General features: G+C 39.3%; 1 protein-coding gene across 1 annotated transcript in view; it reads right to left on the reverse strand.

The window, feature by feature from the left end:
* Nucleotides 1-9,441: 9,441 nt before the first annotated feature.
* The window catches only part of IRS1 (insulin receptor substrate 1), a 62,182-nt gene continuing 52,556 nt past the window's right edge, over nt 9,442-19,067 (reverse strand). Inside the window, exon 2 of the mRNA XM_025405295.1 lies at nt 9,442-9,675. The gene's annotated coding sequence lies outside the window, so the exon portion shown is untranslated. The remainder of the gene's footprint in view (nt 9,676-19,067) is intronic.

Here is a 19,067-nt window from a genome sequence, read left to right on the forward strand (position 1 = left end):
AAGTCCCCTTCTAGACCTTAGGGTGTGATGAATGAATATTGGGATTTTATGATCAAAATGCCAAGGAAATGCCTTCCTAGTTTATCTATGACTCAGTTTAGAACAATGGTTCTTTTTTTTTAACCCGGTAATCCCCAAATATTTTATCCTCCTCTGATAGGTTACCGTGCACTGTCTTCCTGGACAGAATTCATGTTCCTAGAACTCATCTCTATTCTCAGCACTGCAGCTGATCCCCTAAGTTAGAAAAAGAGAATGGAAAAGACCTGCCTGTTTATTGTCCCTCCTATGGGATGAGGTCCTGTCACTCTGGGTGCTGCAATTGGCTCTGAACTTCCTGTGGACCGTTGAGGAAACCCAATGTCTATTTGAAAAGGACCACTCTAACTGATTGCTACCTCTTTTGTTTTTTATCTAGAAAAATTGAGGCATCAACAAAAAAGTATCATCCTAGCTCTCCTCTAATTCAGCTCAACTGTATTCACTTGCCCAGCTGTAAATGCTCTGGTGTCTGTAGATAAACACTTTTAAGAAGTCCTTTTAGCACTTCAACAATGAATTGCATAAGGAGTCAGAGGGGATCATGAACTCTGTCCAACAGCACTTGTAATTGCAGCAACAAAGCTCCAGCATCTTCCAGGATCGCTTTTTCAGCAGGTCCAGGAGAATTTCAGAAGCCCAGGGCAAGGGAGTTTGCCTCAGATCCCACTTCTGTCTTGCAAACATCTATGGCAGGGGCCAGCAAACATTTTCTGTGAAGGGCCAAAGAATATTTTACTTTTCAGGCCATTCAGCCTTTATTGCAACCACTCAGTTCTGCTGTCGTAGTGCCACGGGCAATATGTAAATGAATGAGTGCAGTTATGTTTCAATAAAACTTTATTTACAAAAACAGGCAGCAGGCTGGATTTGGCCTCAGGGTCCTAACAGGGAATTGATCTTTGATTTATAGACTATGGAGTAGCAAGATTCAATGTGGGGATTCACTAAGATTCTCTTCCAACCGCCTTTGTATTTTTAAATAATATTTAATTGTTTTCTTTCTCCTGATAAAGAGATATGATTATTATAAACATTTACAGAAAAATAGAAAAGAAAAATTATCCACAATGCCATCAGACATACCACTTCTTAATATTTTGGAACAGAGCCTTCTATTTACATATATATATGCATATATATATGCTTATTTTATAGTATTAGGAAAATTCTGTATGATCCTGTATATATAAAAATTTGCCTAATACCCTTATTTTCATGCTACTTCCTACATAAGTTTAGACAAATTTTGCTAATTTTTTCTTTATGGGTTGTTTGCTTTTCAAGAGCAATGAGGAACTCCAGCTGTATCATTTCTTCTCTCACATTTACAATTATGGGACTTTAGTCCTTGAGATTTGAGGCAACTAACATAGAAATGGAAGCAGATAGGCTATTGCCTAATGAACTCCAATAATGTGTTTCTCCAAGGTCAGGTGTAGAACGACCCCAGAGAGAAGGGAGAAGGGTGTGTGTGTGTGTGTGTGTGTGTGTGTGTGTGTGTGTTTGGGGAACCATTTATTGATATAGTTTCCTGTAGCCCTTGTTAAAGGTATTGTTTTATGCCCTGTTGAAACTCTGATGCAGGTGGTGTGCAGCTGAAGCTCTGAAAAACACTTCGTGTATATCAGAGAAGAGCTTCAATCACTCATTCACTTCAGGTGAGGACTCATTCTCCAATTCACATGATACTCAAGCATCTGCCTCCCATTTTTCCCATTGCCAATCTTGGCCATTTTTCTAATCACTGATATCCCTAACAGATAATAGTAGAAGTTCTCATTTAAAAGGGTTTACGGGAGGTAATACATAAAACCTAATGTCTAAAACCACAGCTGTTAGGATTTCATGTGGCTTTCACATTTAACCTACAGTCCCGTGTGTTCCTAAAATAAAGCCAGATATTTCAATCCTGTTGCTGAAAAGAGGTGCACTTATTGGGAAAATCAATAGGGAACCAGAAAATGACTTTTGACACAAATGATCTAAGCTAGACACCAAGACAAAGAATGGAAATAAATAGAATAAGCCCCTGTTACCTTGTAGGGTGAAAGTTATCAGTTGGACAGAGCTTTACTTTCAGGCTCATGTGAGATGATGTTTGCTCAGCGAATTTGCTACACAGGCAGCTGGAGTAACAATGTTTTTAATTAATGGAAAATTATTTTTTAAGTACTTGGAAACCAGAGATTTGCAGTGAGAATATAAACCATCAAGAAGTCGTCAGGCCAAGCACAGTGGCTCACACCTGTAATCCCAGCACTTTGGGAGGCTGGGGTCCTGTCCTTGAGTGGACTACTTAAGGTCAGGAGTTGAAAACCAGCCTGGCCAACACGGTGAAACCCTGTCTCTATTAAAAATATGAAAATTAGCTGGCATGTTGGCATGCACCTATAATCCCAGCTACTTGGGAGACCGAGGCAGGAGAATCTCTTGAACCCAGGAGGCAGAGGTTGCAGTAAGCTGAGATCCCATCACTGCACTCCAGCCTGGGCGACAGAGTGAGACTACGTCTAGAAAAAAAAACAAAAAAAGAAGTCCTCAGTGTGGAAAGCAGTTCCTCCCCTTAGCATCCTGTGACCACAGACTTACTCCTTATCTACCTCTGGGTTGCTGGGAAAATAAAGTAATTGATATAAATTCTAGTGGCTAGCCTACAATGAATGCAGAATGAATGTTGCCATTGTTTATAATAGAATCAGTGAAGTAATTACAAATTTTCCTTGACCATTAATTCTCGAAGGCCTTTCACTGACGTTTTACTTGCTATTTTGTTTCTGTATGTATATAAAGGTAATAAGACAATTATGCTATAAATTGCACTATTAATTCATTCCAGCTAGACTTCCCTCAAATTAATACTAATTAGTGATGTTTACATATAATTTCAATAGGGATTAGAGTGATGTTTGCTTTGCAATATCACTGGGAGGGAAAAATCAGTGTTTAAGTATAAATAGAGGAAGATAATATAAAGTGAAGATCAAATAATGACTTCTAAGTATTTACTAGATCGTGTTGTGTGCTGCTTCCTCACAATAAAAATATCACTTACACTGGCAGACAGAAGGAAAATCCCTCTAGCCTGGTGCACCAAATAAGGGTGGAAAAGTCAATCTTTATACTCTCAGTGGAGCATCATGCTCATAAAAATTTTTGTAATATTATTACATTTTTTTAATTAAAATTTTTTTGAGATGGGGTCTTGCTCTGTGGCCCAGGTTGGAGTGTGGTGGTGTAATCATAGTTTGCTGCAGCCTCAACCTCAGAGGCTCAAGCAACCTTTCCACCTCAGCCTCCCAAGTATCTGGGACTGCAGGTGCACACCACATCTGGCTAAATTTTTTAATTGTTTTTACTGATAGGGTCTCACATTTTTCTGCAGGCTGGTCCTGAACTCCTAGCCTCAAGTGATCCTCCTGTCTCAGCCTCCCAGATTATAGCTGTGAACCTCCTGAGATTATAGGTGTGAACCACCATGCCCAGCCTTAAATACTAAAGTGTCCATTAATGCGAGTTTGCCCTACAACATAGGACACATCAATCATCTTCTATTTTAAGTTGTTTAAGCAAGATAGCTCAGAGAAGCAGGGGAGGGCTTGACTGCTTCGATATTGGCAACATGATTTATTATTTTCAAAAATTTTAGGTGTTATTATCCTTTCTAGTAGTGAAAGGACCCACAAAGCTCCAGTTGTACAGAAATCAGGATTTCCCAAACTTTCCAAGCGGAAGTCACCTGCTTAAAAGTACACATGCCTAGACCACTCCAGGGAATCAGGATCTCTAATAGCTGCTCTATTGTAATCTGACAAGTTTGGGTAACTCTTTCCAGCACTGGTTCTTAGCACTGACCACTTGCTAGAATCTGCTGGGAAGCATGAAAAACAGCAGCAGCAACAACAGTGATAATGGATGTCCAGGCCCCACCTCCGACCAATTCAGTCAGTATGCATCTCCTGAGTTGGACTGGTCATGGATGTGTTTTCTAAAGCCACTCAGATCATGCTAATATGCAGCCAGGCCTGAGAAACACCAGCTGCTTTGCCTCAGTACTCAGTGTCATCAGAACTAGCAGGACTGGTCTCTTCTGGGAGCTGGGTAGAAGTGCAGGATCTCAGGCCTGGCCCCAGGACCTGAGATGGCGATCTGCATTGGTTATTTTTGTGTTTCTTTTGTTGTTGTTGTTGTTGTTGTTGTTGTTTCCGAGATGGAGTCTCGCTCTTTCACCCAGGCTGGAGTGCAGTGGTGTGATCTCGGCTCACTGTAACCTCTGCCTCCCAGGTTCAAGCAATTCTCTGCCTCACCATCCCAAGTACCTGCGATTATAGGAGCCTGCCACCATGCCCAAGTAATTTTTTTGTATTTTTAGTAGAGACAGGGTTTCACCATCTTGGCTAGGCTGGTCTTGAACTCCTGACCTCATGATCCACCCGCCTTGGTCTCCCAAAGTTCTGGGATTACAGGCGTGAGCCACTGCACCCGGCCGAACAAACTCTTTAAGAGATCTATGTGCACACTAAAGGTTCAAGTATGCGTATCAAGGGAACAGAAACCTTTCCACCGCGAGGATGGATTTTTTACTCCCCTCTCCCCCCTCCCTTTGCCAGCACACGATCAAAAGCAGCTTAAAATCTTGACTGAGGTTTTTTCTTTATACACTTGGCCAATCGAAAGCCAACTGAAGAGTGGTAGGGTGAGGCCCATGTATCTGCTCCAAAATCATTTAGAAAAGTATGTTAAATAGCATACACTGCTCTTACCCAATCAAATGTCCCAGCCCAGCAACATTTAATTGGCAGTTTGTTTCACGTCCAGCAATCAAAGACATTAAGGACCACTAACATTTACATCCATGAATTCATTTAGACAGTTTTCTTTAATTGATGATGAAGACACTACAATTCTAAGTACCAGAAAGAATCAGGAAAAAAAATTGAAAATAAGCATAACACTATAAAGAAAACTTGGAAAAGTGAAACACTTCTAAATAAAAAATATATACCTGGCCTGGTACCCATTACATATATACATAATACATGTTATACACATATATACAGTAAATGTTTTGGTAGCAATACAGACCATGCATTGGTCTTTGTATACACAGATGAAGTAGCACCGGGGACAGCACCACCATCTTAAGATGATAAACCAAACTACACATACATTAAATGAAAATACATATGTGTTTAATTTGGCCCACCCTGTAGCCCAGAGGTGTAAGGAAAGTACTTTGCAAGAAAAAATTGTTTTGGGAACTACATTCTTAAGCCAATGGCGAAGTTCTAAAAAGGAAAAAAAAAACAAACCTACAAATGTCTATGCAAATATGGACAAGTTTTCCTGTTTACTGAATTTGTCCTATCCTATGGCATACTGGTTAACAGCATAAGCAAAGAGAGATTTAAATGCCGGGTGAATGGCAGAAGTCTAAAACACCAGATCTTTTTGGTGTATCCATCACAAATCGCAAGTCATTCACAAACTAGAAAAGAAAGATAACTCTCCACGTAAGTCATGTGTTTTCTAATCATATTAGCTAATTATAAGCTCTTTATTCATAATAAATTTCTCAAGGAGGGTTAAGCACCTCCAATATCATTCCACCTCCTCCCTGCACTTAATGTGATGCTCTGTTTACAAGCAGTGGGAGACACACAACAGGCTACACTTTCTCTACCCGTACTTAGAAGACAGACTTACAGAACTATGAAAGGACTACGAAGATCTTCTGTGGCGCTGCCTCGGAAATGACCCACGGCACCAGTGTTTATCCTCGGTGTTCTACTGACTATGAGGCTGTTTTTGTTCTCCATAACTGAGCTCACATTCTGGAGGTGTTTTAGTCTTGGCAAGGTCATATTTCCTCACATTCCTAGAAGAGCATGCTTCTTCCTCTCAAGTTTCTCACAAGCCTATACATATATATACATATATAGATGTATATATACATATACATCTATATATCTAGTGTGTGTATATATATATCTATATACACACACACCCCACACACACACATCACATACACACACACGTCATATATACACACACACACACACACACACATTACCTCCAACTAACATTCATCATTCATGGTATCCTAGGAACATTAACTCCCATGTCAAGTCATTGCAAAGAAGAAATTTCATATTGGCTTCCACCCATTCTCCTTCCTATTCCTACCAAAAGGGTCCTGTCTCTCGCCAGTCAAGGTCTTGATTCACAGTGTCTGGATTCAGGGCCTCCTTGTGTGATGGACTGACCTACAGAGCGCTCTGCAAAAGCAGCATGAGACCAAATATAGGATCACTGTCACCAGCAGTTGGAAGACTGCCCATGGATACTATTTTTCATGGCTCTCATTGTCAGTGGATGGTGAAACCCTTCCCCCCGCCGCCGCCCTTTTTTTAACCACCTGCAGTAAATAAAATTAAAGTTTCCGACTTTATGGTATATTGCATTCAGGATGCAAGACTGAATAAAACAGGGCTTCAGTATTGTAAAATACTGTTTCTTACCATACAGAAAAATTGTTTCTTAATACTTTCAATGTCTCAAATTTAAATGATCGCTAGAAGACAAAAGCCAGAGAAGGAAAGGTTAAAAATCTCTACTTCTGGCTAGATGATTTTTAGTAGATCCATTTTTGCAGTCACTAGATTAGTCAAGAGAGTCCTTGACCTTTGAAAGTCAGCAAGAAATAGCCACAAATGTAACATCAGTACTGATTTGTCATTATTGACTCAGGTGGTTGATCATTAATGGATTCTCTTCACTTCTAGCTGGTTCTAGGGCCATTCTTTTGCCCAGAATGAAGATATCATCAAAGTCATGAAACATATTTGTTCTTTTCACAAAAGAGGATTTTAAAACTCTGCCTAAGTCTCTAAGGAAGAACGCTGTGAGAGGTTGGTGTCAGGAAGAAAAACCCACTAACTTCTAGGTTAACCAGAGGCCACTAGAAGCCTCAATAATGAAAGCCCTTGGCTGGCCTACAAATCCTTTGAAATGGATAAAAGCCAATTCTCCTCAATGGGAACTGAACACAAGGACTTAGCAGCTGACGTTGCTCAAAGGAAACCCTTCGTGTTGCCAGAGCATGAGTTTTTGGTTTGAGTACCAGCAACTTCCAGTTTTAAATTGGTAGTTTGATGCCACCATCAAAACCAGCTCAGGCACCACTAGAAGCAGCTTAAGTAAGAATTTCTACCTTTATGCTATTTGACTCAAAAAGTCAGAGAAATAGAAACCAAGAGATAGATTTTTCCAGTCTGTTCATTTCTGCTCTCATCCAAAACATGTTGATAATTCCACATGCAGAGGTATCTCGGTAACATATATTCAAAGTGTAGGTTCCTTGAGAAATAATAACCAGCTTTACAGAAAAAATGGTTGGGAGTGACTTTGTTCATTGATTTCTCTTTAACTATTTCAGTCCTCAAAGGAAAAGAGCAGGGCAGCTTGCTCTCTTCTTCCACTAGCAAGAGTATGAATCAGAATGCTTGAAAATATGAAAAGCTAGTTTGACTAAGAAAGTCTTTTTTACAAAAGTGAAAAACAACTTTCATATCAGATTTTCAAAATGGGTAGTCCTCTCTACCAATAGGAAATGATGTAATTCTGCAAGTTCCTTGAAAACAATGGATTCTTATGACTCTAGACCCTATTTATCTTAGAAATTGATGAGCATGCAAATGATTAAAATCTGCAACAATGAACATTGCACAACAGTCTGTGAGGTACATGCCATCTGGTTGAATGAACAGTAACACGGGCCTCAGCAGTGTGAGGGGTTCCATATATCTCTGCTCCCTTTTGAGTAGAGCTGGGGTCCCCAAACAGTTCATCAGGAGGCAGCAGCCACCACAATGCCCTCCAACCCTGGCCCCTACTTTGTAGTCCCCACTCCCACCCAGGGAGCTTAGGCGTTCAGAGAAATAAAATGTTGCTCCTTCCAACAGTAGGGCTGGGAATTCCTGAGAGAGAGATAGAGGCTCCCACAGACTCAGAAGGAGCCTGATATGTGCATTAATTCATTTAACCTTTCGGAAGTTTCCTGGTAAAAAAGATTTAAAAATCTGTCGGCAATATCTTTAAATGCATTCATTGCCATTTCTTTTTCACATGGAAAAAATTCCAAGACGTGCATACTTTCCAAACAAGAAAAGAATTAACATTTTCACTGCTGGCTAGATGTTTCAGTAGCAGATCATTAAGCTTTTACGTGCTCTCTATATACTGTGTTTTATTAACTAATCACTAATAGGCCAGCACCCACCAAGGCAAATGGGCCAATTACATTCAGTTAAATAATGTAACACTGGAAGTTCTCAAAAAATACGAGATAAGGTAAGGGTCTTAGGGAAAGTGACACGTAGCCCTGGTCATAATGCAAAACACTTTCTGGAATTTTAATTTCTGGTTAGCAAGACCTCACTTGTCTTATCATCTTTCTCAAGACAATGCAGGAAATGAAATATATCATGTGTGCACAGAAAAAAAAATGGTGGGAATAGAGCAGAAACTTACAGAAGTGGTGGGGGGAGGGAGAGAAGAAAAGATCAACAGTATCTAGTTTATTATGAATAGAAAGACATTTCCAGAATTTACAAACACCCACATTGTTCATTCCAAAGACAGTTTTTGATTTGAAGGAATCACCCATCTCCTTCTCTTTACAATATATACAATGGAAGACTTTGATTTCCTCTTCTTATAATTTTGCTTCCATTCAATTGCCAATTTTAAGCTGACACTTAAAAACACCCAGTCAAATATATCCTTCTTCAGTTTAATTAACATGGCCTATTGTCTTATAGGAAAAAATACAAAATTAAGAGTACTTCTTATAAGGAACTCAGCTCAACATCAGATTTATATTACAAGAGATAGTATCAGCAAATATAACTATACAATTGAGGACCATCTATGGCACTATGATTCTTATATTATTTTTTCTGAATTACAATCTTAAAAACAAGGATCATACCCTATTCTACTCTTTTAAGCCTTGTTTTAAGCATTTGCTCCACTCTTTACAACGGAACATTGTATATCTCCGTCCCACATCCAAAAAAAAGATGTGCTGTAAGAGAAGTTACATTTTCATTAAAAAAATTACACATATAAATCAAAACCTATGTTAAATATTTAATACTCTCTCCACCCAACGTGAACAGTTTTGTATGAAATAATTTACAATGATGCTTTGTCGTACACAGTTTCAGCAGCAGATGAAATGGATCTTGTAAATGCATTGAGAGTAAACCCATTCTCTCATGACACGGTGGTGGGCACATCAGCTCACTGTAGCCAGCTAAGTCCTTAAGGTTGAAGATGAAGTTTATGCAGACTCCTTGTTCTGGTGTCACAGTGCTTTTTTCTTTTCTTTTCTTTTCTTTTTTCTTTCTTTTTTTTTTTTTTTTTTTTTTTTTTTTGCTTGGCACAATATAGAACGTGCAGTTCAGTCAATAAAATCCTGAGGATTGGATAAAGTAAACAAACTGAAATGGATGCATCGTACCATCTACTGATGAGGAAGATATGAGGTCCTAGTTGTGAATCATGAAATATTTAGAGTCTGGGTACCCATGAGTTAGAGGAGGATTTGCTGAGGTCATTTAGGTCTTCATTCTGAAAAGAAAAATGAAAGAATTCATCACCACAGGCATCTCAAACTGCACAATCACTATTTCAGAACCTTTCTTTTACAAGGAGCAGTGTCATATAAACTGAAATTACAGGAACAAATAGTACTGTCCACCTAAATACAATCAACAAACTGTATTAACTTTTTATTTATTTCAAAATGCAAGAGTCTAAAGAAATCACTAACTAAAAGTCATCAGTGTGGAATCTGTAAACCAATCAACATGAGCTGGATGTTTCAGAGGTTTAACAAAGGAAAAACAGAAAATTCTTTGGTGTTGTGATGGAAGCAAAAACATACATTATAGTTGCTATGTAAAATGACCATCCAGTATGAGCGGGTTGTAGTCAGTCTGTGTTCCATCTCTCTCTGGTTAAAAGTCAGCTGCAGAGTTGCAGAGCTTCACATGACAGAATTGGAAATCAATTTTTAATGTGCACAAACATTGTTTGACATGAGAATTTTAGATGCAAAGGGAGACCTAAGCAAAACAGACCTACTTAATCATTAAATAAGAAAACAAAAGGATTCAGATTTACGTCTAATAGAAATAAGTTATTTAGGCAGAAGCACAGCATTTCTTCTTCGCAAGTCAAGAAGGTAAATTTTAAAGGGGCACTATCCATGATTCCCCTTCAGAGTGAAGACTCTTTTTCAACCTCATAGAGCATCTTTTACTCAAGGATTACATTACATAGTCTTTTAGAGGCCCTTATTTTTCATGCATTCAAAACTTATCTATAATATAAATATCAGTATCTATAGAGTGCACCAAAGGGTATTTAGCAGAGAGTAAATAAGAAATACTTGTTGAATGAGTACATGGTTGCACTAAATACTAGGAATTGTAGAGAGTTGAATTCTGTCAGAAACTCTGCCTTTTAGTAATTCTAGAAAGGAAGGCAAGTTCTGTTCATAAATACATGGCATGTGAAGTAGACATCAGTACATGCTATGATACACGCATGGGGGCAATAGCTCTAGACATGTGGAGGACGGAAAGAATCCTCCCAGCTGGGGGTGTAAGGGAAGCACCTCACTGACACACCTGGCTTGGTTTTGGAAGAAAAAGAATAATTTGGGGAGGTGGAAACAGGGATTGTGTCTATGTTGCTTCAGTGTTGCAGTCCCAGAATGTAACACAAGGCTTGCCACATAGCAGCACTTAATAAATAGGAGTAAAATACATGAAAAGGAAAAGGACACTTCCCATTGAGAACATATGACAAGGTCCTACGGGGTGAGATCGCAGCCGTGAGCAGGCTCAAGTAGAGGAAGTGGCTTCTCTGGACCCCAAGATATCTAAGGAGGGATAGAAGGAATTAAGTCTACGAATGTAGGTTGAGGTAGATGGTGAAGAACCTTGAATGACACGCTAAGAGGTCTTTATCTAATTATAGAGACAACAAGGACATGCTACACTGACATATGGTCAAGATGTAGCAGTAATAATCCACATCACCTACAAGGATAGTGACAACTTCCAAAATACACAAAACATAAGTGTGGACCAATATATTAGGTTGGTGCAAAAGTATTTGTGGTTTTTGCCATAAATGAAATTACAAAACCCACAATTACTTTTGGACCAACCTATTATCTTTTTTCCTCTGTCTCCTCTTGAAGGGAATGATCATGGCTGGGATCAGTCATCATTCATTACACAATGGTTTTCTGATAAGTCAAAGTTTACCAAATGAGGACTCTAGTTTTAGGAGATTTCTGTTTATTTTTAAATATTAACTCTGCCTCTAAAAGACAGGTAAACAAACTATTTTTTTAACTGACTAATGAAGACTTGGCATGAAGATCCCAATGTAAAAACAAACAAAAAATGAAAGCATTCCAAGTTTGCCCCTTTAATTGCCAGAGAAACAGGATTTACTCTGTGTGGTGTCTACAAATGAAAGGAAAGCCCATCCCTTCACAAGCCATTGGTATGCTAGGAAACTCCCCACAACAAGCTCCAGATCTCTTACTTACTGTCAAGCTTCTCCTGAATGCATATAAGAATGTTCCCACTAGAATTTCTAGATTAGCGCTTAACAGAGCTTCACAGCTCTGGGCCTCTAATTAGGCAGGAAGGCCATACTTTATTAAAGGACTTGTGACAAACAATCAAACTGCCAAATATAAAATGGGGGAAAAGCAAAGGGCATATGGTATGTTTTTCATTTCCTATCTGGCTCTTCTCCAGGAGGGGTGGGTGAACAGCTTTGTACAGGAACACACTGTACCCTCTTTTATCATCACACGTACCAACCTGCATGGATGCATAAGGACAGAAACCTGGGGCCCTTTGAGGAGAGGGAAAAAAATGTGGCTTCACTGGGTGCTGAAATCTATTGCTTTGGGCCACTTGGAAATGATCCCTGTCATTATCCACAAGTATGTTCAAAGGGCAGGGAATAAAAGGACATATCAGGTCCACTGATACCTTCCTTCGAAAGTCTTACTTAGCACACTACTTTTCAAAGTCCCTTATCTGAAGTCCTGATCAACACTTGTCTCAGCCACAAGTGCTGCCCGTTGGTGGCATTCAACATCAGAGACTATGAAAAAGTGAAAGTAAGTGGTAAACAGTGTGAGGCAATGCTGACGAGGGGGTGGCAATGGGAACAGGCAGTAGAGACCTGGACAAACATAAAGGGAAAGTCTGAAGTTCACACCTGTTTGTCTTTGTACAGGACGTGTGTATCTGTGTACGCACATAAAGTTTAGCTACATGGACATCCTTCAGTGAGAACTGTCCTCACAACAGCCACCTTGGGGGCTGCGTACTTATTTCAGTCATGCAGCCATTGTTTGCAGCATTTTTGGAATGCCTGCTCAGCCTTGGGCATATTCTTTTGAATAGTCTCTATAGTAGCCAGTCTTAGCCCTCTGAGAACATGTTTGATCTTTGGAGACGGCCAAAAAGCTTCAAGAGCCAAATATGGTGAATAATGGGACTGACTAAGCTGGGCAATAGTTCCCAGTGAGGTATTATCTAAAGCCAAAGAGCTCCGAGACTGAAGTTCCAAAAGCAGAGTTGTATACAACACTTGCTCTGATGAGTTTGTTGGTAAGGAAGTCTCCTCACTTTAGAGACAGACCTCAACACAAGCTTAATGAGACTAAAGTTCATCTGTCTGTATCTCCCTAGCTCCACAGACTCACAATCAAGCAAGGCTGAACTTGAATAAAGCAACTCACTCAAAAAAGGCAAACATTTGTGTAACTTAATATATTTTTAAAAAAGAAAAACAGCAATGCTCATACTAGGGTATTGCAGTCCGTCATTCAATGCGGTAAGCATAAATACAATGATAAAGACTGGAATAAGCAGGGAAAAGGCCTGCATAGCCATACATGTTTAATACACTTTATATATACACCACTTCCATTGACTGAAGGGAGACAATTGACTGACCAGAGGTAGCAAATATTGCTACAAAGTTTTACAAATGCAAAAATTCATTTGTAACACGCAGAAACTGGAAAAAAAAAAAAAAGGCAAAACATTTCCTTAACAGAAGACACTGCAAATATCAAGTGATGATGTTCCTACAATACATTCTCTCTGGTTACATCATTGGGGAATAACTTCTGAAGGCAGAAATACAATGCACCTGTCATGAGATTTAGTAGCAGGAAATTACATTTTGACAAAATTTCATCACCACATCAGTATCTACTATGCCCCTCTGCGTGTATATTCTCGTAAGATAAAACCCACCTAATCCTGTTGCCAGTAATGAAAAATGTAATTTTTAAAGCATTATCAAATAAGTCAACACTTGAGCAATGCTACTTGAGACCTATGGATTATTGCATTATTGCGTCTAGTAGGAATTTCCATCTTCTGGGTTCCACCGACTTAAACTATGCCTACAATAGCTGAAAAACAAATAAAGGCTTTGCTTCCTTTTACATTGTCTCAGCTTACTGATCGTTTTACTGGGAAAGCAGCTGGAAACAGCACGAGGGTATAAGTATGATGAAAAGGTCTGTACACTTTCGGCAATGCATTCTTGGTCAAAACAATTGACAAATGTTTTTATCCTGTATTCATATGTTTTGAAACTTCTTGCCAATATGTTAAATCAAGTGCAATATAGTAATAAAAACCTAGTTGGAGCATTGCTAGTCATTTCTACTTTTACTAGGGAAATAAGAGTAAAATATTTTAAGTTTCTTGGCTACTGTCATATACTAAGTTGTTAGAAAGTAACTCTTCCTTATCCAACTGTGCTTTAAAAAAATGACTGTAGTGATGACTTTTTTTTCAATAGAGGTCATTGTTTGAAATCTTATATTGTAGACGGAAGTAGAAAATTCATATAAATTCCTGCACTTAAAGATAATGAATCAAAACAGTATATTTCGCTTTCAGTTAACACAAACAGCTGTGTTTTTTAAAAAATATATCTTGAATATAATACAGAAAATGTATAAAATACAGGAAGATGTAAAGAAGGAATAAACATGACTTATATTCCCCGCCACCAGGAAAACCACTACTCAGCTGTGGTTGTAATTCCACAATCCACTTAAAGGATTTGAACTTTTAAAATGCTACATTTAATGTCCCCCAAAAAAGTCTAAGTAGGAGAGGAAAATACTGTTTTAATCATACTTCGATCTTTCCCATTCTTAAAAATCCACGATGAGAAATTTTTTTGAAATGTTATCCAACTTTTTAAAGCCTCCTGGTATTCTATCCCTTCCCCATTATCCCAATGCATTGTACAATATGGGGAGAGTAGGAATTTGAAAGCAGGAAAATCTTCTGGCTCCATGGCTTTAGTTTCCAAAAGCCTCAGTATTTAAGGGAATGGCACAGGCAAAATATTTGGAAGAGCCAGGAGAGCAGAAGGATTCCTCTCAGGTTAGAAAAGATTCCCTTCATGAGAGCAGAGAGGTCAGTGGGTAGCTCTGTACCTTGCAAGATTCTGACAGTGATGCCTGTGACCTCTCTCTATTCCGTCTTCCCCCGTCTGTTGATTTCTTATTTCACACAATTACATTAAACTGCATACCCTTCCCTCCTACCACAATTCACTTCTTCAGTTACCTCACTGCTAATACACTTAATTCACAGTATCACTGACAGGAAGCAAATCATGTCTTCTAGAATGCTTATTAATAAAGCACCTTACAACACACACATTCAGCATACCTGAATCTGGCAAATGAGCCCAGTAAACACACACACACACACACACACACACACACACACACACAATCAGCAGTCTCAAATACCTTTATAGTTCTGGTAATAGATGGGTGTTCCTCATTCAAATTCATACCTCGATAAAATCCCACTATAAAATCTCAGATGAATAGAAACGACCACTGACCTATGGACAGACTGTGAAACACTTACTAAAGGAATTTCCCAGCTGAAAGCCTTGGTTCTAGCATTTGAGTTAGTAGCATAGGAGTAAGCTGCATTCTCCTGGTCCAGCGCTATTAGCTATGGTCATATTGCTGACACAAAGAAGAAGAGCTAAATCCAGAGAGCCTCTGAAGTCTGGGACATGGGATAATCTCTCTGTTCTTTACAAGGGACAGCTGGAAGGTATGGGGGCAAGCTGAAGCTTGGAAAAGGAGAAAACTAACCAGTGAATTCTCAATTCTCAACTCTAAAGCCTTCAGATCATACTCACACACATCAAGTGAAGATTGAGCTAAAGTTAGAGGTAAGACCAACATGTTTGCTACTTGGATGTTGAAAGGAGAAAGCCATTTTAGTTAAAGAAAGGAAACGAACTTCTTTTAAAATAGGCCAGGATTGAGCTGGAAAGACTTGGTTTTGTGGTCTTAAATGGCAAAGGCTAAGCCAACCAGCCAAGTCAGTGCTTTAATGGAGCTGCTTAAATAGCACTTTTGCCTGGTGCAAGTCACATGGGAGAGGGCTGGTGAAAATAACAAGGTTGCTGGCCAGACCTTCCAGTGTGCAGGGTTGCCAAGGAAGAAAATTCAGGGAGAGCTGCCAACATGTGAGAGGCCATCTCGCTCCAGTTCCCCTTTTGTCCCAGTGAAAGAGCTTCTGGCAGGGCTGGTGACTTCAGGAGACCACCAATGAAGAAAGGCACACGCATTACAAAAAAAAAAAAAAAAAAGACCAAAAGGCGACCATCAAGTCTGTCAGCTCTGGCTGAGGCTACCGGGCTGAATTCTGTCAGTCCCGTGAATTTCTCCTTCCCCAGCTACCAAAGGCAGAAGGAGATTCTGGAAACTGTTCAGGATGGTTAGGAATTTGTGGAGAAGACAGACTAAAACAACATTTAATTCTCAGTAATTAAAAGTAGTCTGTCAATGATATATTAAGGACATCTGAATAAATACTAATACATCTTTTAAGCCAAAGAATATCCACTTCCGTTATTTCCCATTCTTTTTATTAACAGGAAGCATGCTGATAAAGAAAATGAGGTTAAGACCATAACAGCTCCTCCCCTCAAATGTAAATCAAAATGTTTCCAATCTCCCTTTTACCAATACTATAGTTTTTCCTATGTACATGACAGATTCAAGGTAAAAGGACTCAGGAAAAAAAACAAAAAAACAAAAAAATCCCTCTTCATTTCAAGTCAGACCACATGTACTCTCAGGCAAGAAGATTTAATTTTTTTTTTTTTTTTTTTTTTGAGACAGAGTCTCACTCTGTCACCCAGGCAGGAGTGCAATGGTGCTATCTCGGCTCACTGCAACCTCCCCCTCCTGGGTTCAAGCAATTCTCCTGCCTCAGCCTCCCGAGTAGCTGGGATTACAGGTGCACACCACCACACGTGGCTAATTTTGGTATCTTTAGTAAAGATGGGTTTCACCATGTTGGCCAGGCTGGTCTCGAACTCCCAACCTCAAGTGATCCACCCGCCTCGGCCTCTCAAAGTGCTGGGATTACAGGTGTGGGCCACCGCGCTCAGTCAGTAAGCTTTAATTTTAACAGAGTTCAACCAAAATAAACCTGTTACAAAAAGACATAAAGGTAATATGGCAGAATAGTCCCTACCAAGTAAGAATGTCGTACTAATGTCTTCCTTCTGCTTTCATGAGCATTATTTCTGCAGCGTCTTTTCACTCACCGAAATTGCATTTCAGTTCTGAGGTTTCTATTGTAATTTCACATCACTTTTGGGTTTTGTTTGTAATCGTCAGATTACAGGATACAGGTTTTATAGGTCTGGCTTTGATACAAACCAGTAGACTTACATTACAATCACAACTTCATTTAGTGTATGGATGGTGAAAATTGTGTGCAATACTGTTTCTATAATTAGACAAAAGGGAATCAGGCAGACCCTATTTTCACTGCCTTTACTTTTTGTTAAAAACTAATAGGTATCTCATTCTTTGCCCTCTCCCTGGAGTCCATTTGCTTCAAGAAAGCAAGCGTCTGATTTTACATTTGAGTAACTGTCTGACTACCCAATTGTTTCTCAACCATCATCAGTTTTTCCATAACAGCCCAGGAATCAGGCACTGAACAAGCATTTGCATAGACATCCCTGGTCTGCAGCGAACTGAGGTAAGAATCATTAACACCACTGACATCACTTTTGGCAGCTAGAGAAGTGGGAAAACCTGTGTTTAATCTATTTCCTACTCACCGCAAGTTTTAGCTGGAGTCCCCGATAGTATGGGTTGTGGTTGACTTTATGGAAGAACTTGGTCATGTAAGAAAAATCTACTGAATTGACCAAGCATCTTCCAAAACAAGCATGAGGTACCTCAGCTGTGGCGCCATGATCTTCCCATAGGTTTTTCTGATTCCTAAACAGGCCTAACATAGGACAATGCCACTCCCACTAGTTCCTAATAGGGGCAAGCTCAAGCTCAGTAGGTTTTCCCTACAACATACATCTAAGGCAGGGGTCCTCAGTTCCCAGGCTGTGGACCAGTAGAGATCCATGGCCTGGTAGGAACCAGGCTCCACAGCAAGAGGTGAATGGTGGATGAGCATAACCACCTGAACGCTGCTTCCTGTCAGATCAGCAGCGGCATTAGATTCTCACAGGAGTGTGACCCCTATCATGTACTGTGTATGCAAGGGATCTAGGTTGCATATGCTCCTTATGAGAAAAGAATGCTTGATGAAACCATTCATCCCCCACCCCCAGCCATGGAAAAACTGTCTTCCATGAAACCTGTCCCTGGTGCCAAAAAGGTTGGAGTCCCCTGATCTAAGGAACCTCTGCAGGAAGCCATCATCTTACAGAAGCAAAAAAGGTTTAGCCGTTGTTTTCCTTTTTGCTTTGAGGAAAATATCAGGGGGAAAATGTTGAGAAGAATTTGATCTGGGATTCTTTGAAGTGAACTGTTCTTTAAAAAAAAAGAAACAAAGTGGTCTAACTCTTGAAGAAGCACTCCCTCTCTGAAACCAATTGAAACTGATTATAATACAAGTATATGGCAGCATATTTCAAATGTATTTGACCCACAATTCTCATTTGCTTTACCTGAAGAATATTTGTTATGGAAATGCAAGTCCTAAAGATTTCTGGGCTATGATAGTAATTCTTAAACAAAAGTCAATGTAAAAGGAGCAAGGAAAAGCATACCATTCATCTTAGATTTCAGAAGGCCATACATAGGCAGGAACCATATTAATTAGCCTGATGAATTCAACAGAAAGCTATGAACTGTTGCTTACAGTAAAGCAATAATGCAATAAATGTGTGTTTCCCTGGAGTTGCCTCTTTCTGAGTGACAAGTGAGTAACCTGCATGCGATTTTGAATTAAAAAATGTACTTCAGGGAATTCAACCCCAAAAAAGGTTATTTTCAGAATGAAGACGGAGCTATTACATGGCTGTCATGCTTTTTAAAGACTGATAATTTTGTTTAAGTCAAAACTTATTTCTGAATTAAAATTTGAAAGGAAACTAAGACAAGTTCCATTATCCCATCTCTCATTGTTCTTTTCTCTGTGATTTCAGGCAAGTTGCTCACCCTCCAAAATCCCAGACGTTTTCATCTCTAACACTGGAGAGCATTGCCCATTTCACAGGGTTATCATTGAGATTAAATGAGATAACACATGACATTTTCTTATCATTGTGCCTGACACATAATAAGCCTTCAATCATTAGCTCTTAGTGTAACCACTGTTATGAAGAACTAGAAACCCTTGGATCCCACATCTTTTCCTGATACCTGAAAACACACCAGCCAAAAACACTGTGGTGGAACTAGCAAGCTTGGATGACTCCACCAACCAAATGCTAGGCAAGGACTGAATCTGAAGCCAAAATTAGGATGCAACTTGCGAAGAGAGGACAAAGTTATTTCAGAAAGGAGGAATGGGAAAATGCCAGAACAAAAAGAAAAAGTCAAAGTCACAGTAGTAGTAAGGCTAAAGATATGATTTGTAATACAGTGTTATACA

The sequence above is a fragment of the Theropithecus gelada genome, chromosome 12 (assembly GCF_003255815.1).
Source record: "Theropithecus gelada isolate Dixy chromosome 12, Tgel_1.0, whole genome shotgun sequence".
Lineage (NCBI taxonomy): Eukaryota > Metazoa > Chordata > Mammalia > Primates > Cercopithecidae > Theropithecus > Theropithecus gelada.